This window comes from Micropterus salmoides, unplaced genomic scaffold (genome assembly GCF_014851395.1).
Source record: "Micropterus salmoides isolate LMB-PRFRI ecotype aquatic unplaced genomic scaffold, ASM1485139v1 Ms_hic_scaffold_7, whole genome shotgun sequence".
Classification (NCBI taxonomy): domain Eukaryota; kingdom Metazoa; phylum Chordata; class Actinopteri; order Centrarchiformes; family Centrarchidae; genus Micropterus; species Micropterus salmoides.
Window position 1 is genome coordinate 20,656,392 of NW_024044459.1, and position 6,000 is coordinate 20,662,391.

Genomic DNA, 6,000 nt, shown 5'->3' on the forward strand with positions numbered 1-6,000 from the left:
TCCCCAGTAAAACGACCAGTATAAATATTAGAATATTTATCCCAGCGGAAATATTTCTGTGACATAATTACCACTTTGTCTCTCAAACTCTAAAATTCATTTTCACAGAGGAAATTAAGGGGTAATTATTTCTCACAGGGGTAATGATACCTACCATTTCTATCCTATTTAGGATGGAGGTCTTTGAAACTCAAGAAGATAATTCCAACCCTTCATCTTCTCCAAAAGAGCAGGCTGTCAGGGACGGGCTGCACTGTCAGCATGGGAAAGCAAACAAGATGAGGGACGAGGTACAGAGGATAAATGAGAATGTATAGGGAAGAGAAAGAGTTAAAAAAAAAGGGGGGGGGGGGGGGGGGGGGGGGGGGGGGAGATGGATCAAGAAAGGGAAAAGAAAAGGCCAGTGACTTCTTTGACGGCCCAGTGCTCACATATGGCTAGGCTTTGCTTGTATAGCCTCACTTCAAGGCGAAGGGCCCTGCAAACATAAACAGTAGAGAGGCTGCAGCTGGAGCAGGGAGGCAGCCGCTTGCTTACCAAGACCTCGCTACACTAAACAATGGATCAAGTGACGCACAGGACTTTGGCAGTGCAACAGAGACCCAGGCAGCTCAGAAAAGCCTTTCTTACATACGTTTATATCTTTGCTCTCTCAATATTTACCCCATTGGAAAATACACAAATTTCCATTCCTTTTGTTCTGAAAGGAGCAAAAGAGGAGACCTCCTTCCATCCCTGTCTCCACCTTCAAGACATGGCAGAGCCAGACAGGACAATGTGGTTTTGTGCAAATTTGGATATATGACACTCTATTTTCAACAATTATGCAACTCTGTCTAGAATTCAATCACTTACACACTCCCACAACTATGTGTTGGGAGTGAATAAATTTAAGCCTTAGCCTTAGCCTTTCCTTCATTGCAATTCATTAATATTCATATGTATTGTCAATTTCCAGCTGCGGTGAGGAGAAGGAAAGGAAATGAGGGCTAGTCTCTCTCACTGTGTGCGTTACTGCATTAGAAACATAGTTTGTGCAACTGTGTGTGCATCTGTGTTATATCTCTTTTATGATGGGGCACAATGGGGAACGGAAGGGCCTGGGAGCCAGTGAATTAACCCAAATTACAGCTAACAGTTGCCTGGGTAACTGGGTAACAATGAGGGGCAAATGGTGTGTAATTTCCTAATGGGGTGGGGGGTTGTTATTCTTTTTCACATTTAGAGACCTCCTCAGCTTGTTACCGTAGCAACAGGAGGACTCTGTACCCCCCTAATGTAGTTGTTAACTTGCTGAGTCATCGAACATTTTTAGGTCTTAGACACAAACTATTTATCCCCTTCCCTCATAAACACCCATGACGGTCAGTTAATTTTTTAATGTTCCTTACATTGTTACAGTTGCCCTGAGGAGATTTACACACTTGACAAACATTTCTTGAGCCCTAAAGGCTAGAGGGATTTAAATCAAATCTTTCAGATGTGATTAGACAGCTCAAATGTTCGGCGTAGCTTGACGAATACGGCGAGATATGGAACTGTAGAGGAATTGTAGCCTACACCTCTCTCACCTATGTTGTTAGGTGTCAGGAGTTAGGCTGGGTTGTCAGGAGGAGACAGACAAGAGGGAAATGAATAAATTAGATCTCAAACACACTCTTTTGACAATGTAAACAAACTTTTTGCCGACTTTAGACCCTGAAAAACACACACCTCTGACCCAAAATTTCACTATGCTAGCTACTCCAGCACAAGAGCTGTCAAGTGAGGTTTTGTATGATGGCCGTGGTTAGCTTGTCTTAGCAGATAACAACTGATACATGTATTTATAGAGTTACGTAAAATTCTAATTTTTCACAGAATAAGAGAAGGATATTGATATAAAATACTCATAAATGATTCTTAAACATATGTTTGCCATATACCAAGAGAAAACTGAACAATTAACACAGAGACACAGGATGAAGGACATGTTTTTATTTTACTGTCTTTTTAAAGTCTAAATTATTACTAAAGATTTTTCTCTTTTTTTGTTTTACTTGTTGTCATTAATATTTACTGTTGTAGAGAAATACTTCAGATGTGATGCCATATACTCTGGGGCTTTAATGTTTGTACAAGAGCAAGTTCTTAATCAGCGACAGTCTGCAGACCTTCTTGACACACTGCAGAGTGAATGCATGGAAACCGGAGCCAAAGATGGCTGGAGGCCCAGGTCAGCGTGGGTCAGTACTCATTCACAGCTTTTTACTAATCAAATCAAACTAGGTGTCAAAGTCTGACATCTGCAAATAAACCTACACTGCCACGGCCATCCCTTTGCTGCTCCGTCTGACTGTCCAGTTTACAACAGACTCACAGACACCCAGGTTATAATGGCAGGAAATATAAACACTCACCCTGCTCTTGACACAAAGACGCAAGACAGTAATGAGAGAACTGGAAAAACACACTGCCTCTTTGGTGGTATTTCCCATGACACCTATGGGAAATTGCACCACACGGCATTTAATAAAATACAATACAATCATCGGACTGACTTGAGACATCGTCACTGATCAGTTGTGGTGGTGGTGTGTCACAGTCTAGATTCCTTGGCTCAACCCTGCTGTTAGCATTAAGGATAAGAAACCTTTGTTTGCCACTGAGCCATGTTAGCTGGCCTCAATTAGCCTCCGAGCACTGCCAGTCAGTTGGTGAGCCTTTCTATTGTCAGTAATGCTAAGCCTTTCTGCTATCTCAGTTGAACCAGACTATCACTACAAAAAGACAGATAGGGATCTGCAAATCTCAGTTGTGGGCGAAACACAAAGAGAAAAGCAGACCGGGAAGGTTTTGGGGTTGGGATAAAGGGCTTTTTATTCTCCTCTGTCTATGATTTGAACAGGTGTGACAGATGTGTGGCTTCAGTTCATGTGTGTGTGTGTGTGTGTGTGTGTGAGAGAAGATAGTCATGATCTACCACCCAGAAGGTCTGCATGCACACACACGCACACATAATATTCACCAAGCTGCGTGCTCTGTTGGGGCACGTAGTCGTTTCTCTTGTTTATTGATAGCTGTCACCACTTTCTCATTTCTGCTAAACAAAACAAAACACTTACACAGAGCGGCTCTCTTCGGTGTTCTATTTACTTCAGTGCAACAGCTGAAAGAGGTCAGACACAGCTGTGAGGTTCAGCACATGCACGCACACACACGCCGAAAAAAGGGACAGTGGCAGAAGAAGTACTCTGATCCTATAATTAATTAAGTTTTATCAGAAAAAAGTACTCAGGATGCAGTATGTGTGAAGTTTCTGGTTTAATTTTACTCTGTATTTTACAGCTGTAGATGTTTAAGGTTGAGCTAATTTTACCTACTATATGCTGTTGGGTAATCTACAGCAGTGCGTCATATTCTATAAGCTCATCATACATTTATAGCATTACTGTCCTGTGACATATACTTATCCCCAAAATGTAAACTTTTCAAGAGCTCTGAAAAACAGCCGTGTTTTCAGCTTTGTGACAAAGTCTCCAAGTCAGAGATTATTTTATCTGAAAGTGACAAAAGGACCCTTTTCTGGAGCTGGAGGAAGGATTGGTGTTCTGCTTAGTCCTGCCAGTCCAGCATTTATTTGAACAGAGAGTGATGGTAGGTGACTGGGACCAGCCTTGCTAATATCATCAGTCCTCAAACCCTGCACAGGCTCAGAATGGAATCCTGGGATGTTTTTCTCCCAGGGAGAAAAACTGAGTGACTCAATTTCACTTTTACTTTACTTCGTACACAAGTACGAACAATGCAGAGCACACTACCTTTCCATGTCATAAAATTGCAAAAATAGAAAAAACACAGATTTGTTTTGGAAGAGTTTTGTTTTGACACAGAAGGGGTAACAGTCCATTGTAGAAGCTGAGAGAGTTGTTTACAGTGTTGGAGCCATTAAAAGAGTAGCAAGATGGCAGGTGAAGATCTTGACATCTTACAGCTTCAAAATCAGTTATTAGCTTCTTTTTGTAGCAGTGTTAGCCTACTCAATTAAACAAGGATAAAACTGAAGTTATTGTTTTAATTATATATTTAAGATTTTTCTTTTTACTGACAACACTGTAACTTTTACTGTCCCGTTTTCTTTTTCTTTGTTTTTAGCTTTTTATTATTTTCCATTTAACTCTTTTAACCCTGATTGTAAAACTGTAACTTTTATTATATTTTGTTGCTTTTAAACTTTTACATATTTCCCTGTTGCTTTTATGTTTTATGTAAAGCACTTTGAATTACCTTGTTGTTAAATTGTGCTATACAAATTTTAAACTAAATAATAATAATTGAAATATGAATTGCTTCTAAGATCTTAATTCTTAAAAAGGAATAATAACAAAAGGAATTGCCAAAAACAAACGGGCCGTTTTTCGCTTTTTGATTCTGACGCCAATCCACCAATCATTGGTGACTTTGTGTGAGGCCACAGAAATGTTATAACGCTATCATCAATTTGAAGTTATCACATTGTAAAGTATAGTCCTCCCTCCAACTGGCAACCTGTCCAGGGAGTACACCGCCTTTCACCCGATGTAAACTGGGATTGGCACCAGCCCCCCGCAACCCTGTACGCAGGATAAGCAGTTGACGATGGATGGATGGATGGATCCCTCCAGCCCTGCTCACTCACTGTTTGATTTCCTTGCAGTGTGCTCTTTAGTACTCAGGGCTCCCCCTGCTGACCATAAGGTGCCTCTGTGCACCGGCCGTTTCAAACCCAGACTCCAGTCTTTGGGTCACGCCTCCTTATTTGCATACACTCCTCAATCCTAAATCCCAATGCCCAAACCTAAATGCCCAAATGCCCAATTCTAAATACTAAATGCATTTTTGATTTAGACTTTCAGTTTTTTATTGAGACTTTTAATTTTAAACTTTTAGTTTAAATTCTGACCGAATAATCTCTCCACACCAGGCCTGCTGTTTTCTATTCAAAGCATGGTTGGTAAATCACATAGCTCTGGGTATGTACAGTTGTGTTCAAGATCCATTCAAGTAGCAGTCCAATAACTATCACCAGACCAATCAATGTTTTTGGTAGAAATTATATTCCTACATGGCAAAAAAAGTTACTAAAAGTTGAGGCAGAGTAATATAAAACCAAAAGACCAAACAGTCATGGCATGCATATTGCCGAGTCTGCGTAATTGAATCATTAATTGAAAGCGTATTCAAAATAATAGCAGTGTGGAGTTTAATTAGTGAGGTCATTCATTCTGTGGAAAAAAACAGGTGGCCTTTATTTAAAGGACAAAGGCAGCAAATGTTGTACATGCTGGTTAAAGCGCATTTCACTCTGATATTAGGAGAAAAATGTGTTGTTCCACACATTGTTCAGAAGAACAGCGTACTTTGATAAAAAACTTGATTGGAGAGGGGGGAAAATATAAAAATGTGCAGAAAATGATAGGCTACTCAGCTAAAATGCTTTAAAATGGCAACCAAAACCAGAAAGACGTGGAAGAAAACGGAAACAACCATTCGAACGGATCGAAGAACAGCCAAAATGGCAAAAACTCTCCCAATGATCAGCTCCAGGGAGATCAAAGAAGGCGTAAAGTTACCTGTGAGTACTATAACAATTAGAAGACACCTATGCAAAGCCAAGCTATCTTAATTGGAATGGTGCAAATAATTATTTCACCATAAAAGAGTTTGAAACACCTCAGACATCAGATTACCATGCAGAACACTGTGCAGGGAAACCACACCATCTACACAATATGCACACTGTGGAGTGGGAGGCAGTGAGGTGTTAAGAGTGACAGAGATGTTAACAGCCATTAAGGAGTTTTAAGTGATATCTCTGCAGGCCAACAACATGCCCCGGGTCTCAGTCATGGTATCCGATAACGATAATGGCTAATGCCTACAGCAGATTTTCTCCGTCAACTACTTAACATCAGATCAGGTGCAGCAACAGCTTGAGCATTGACACGGACCTTTAACTACACATGCACACAAAAGGCAATC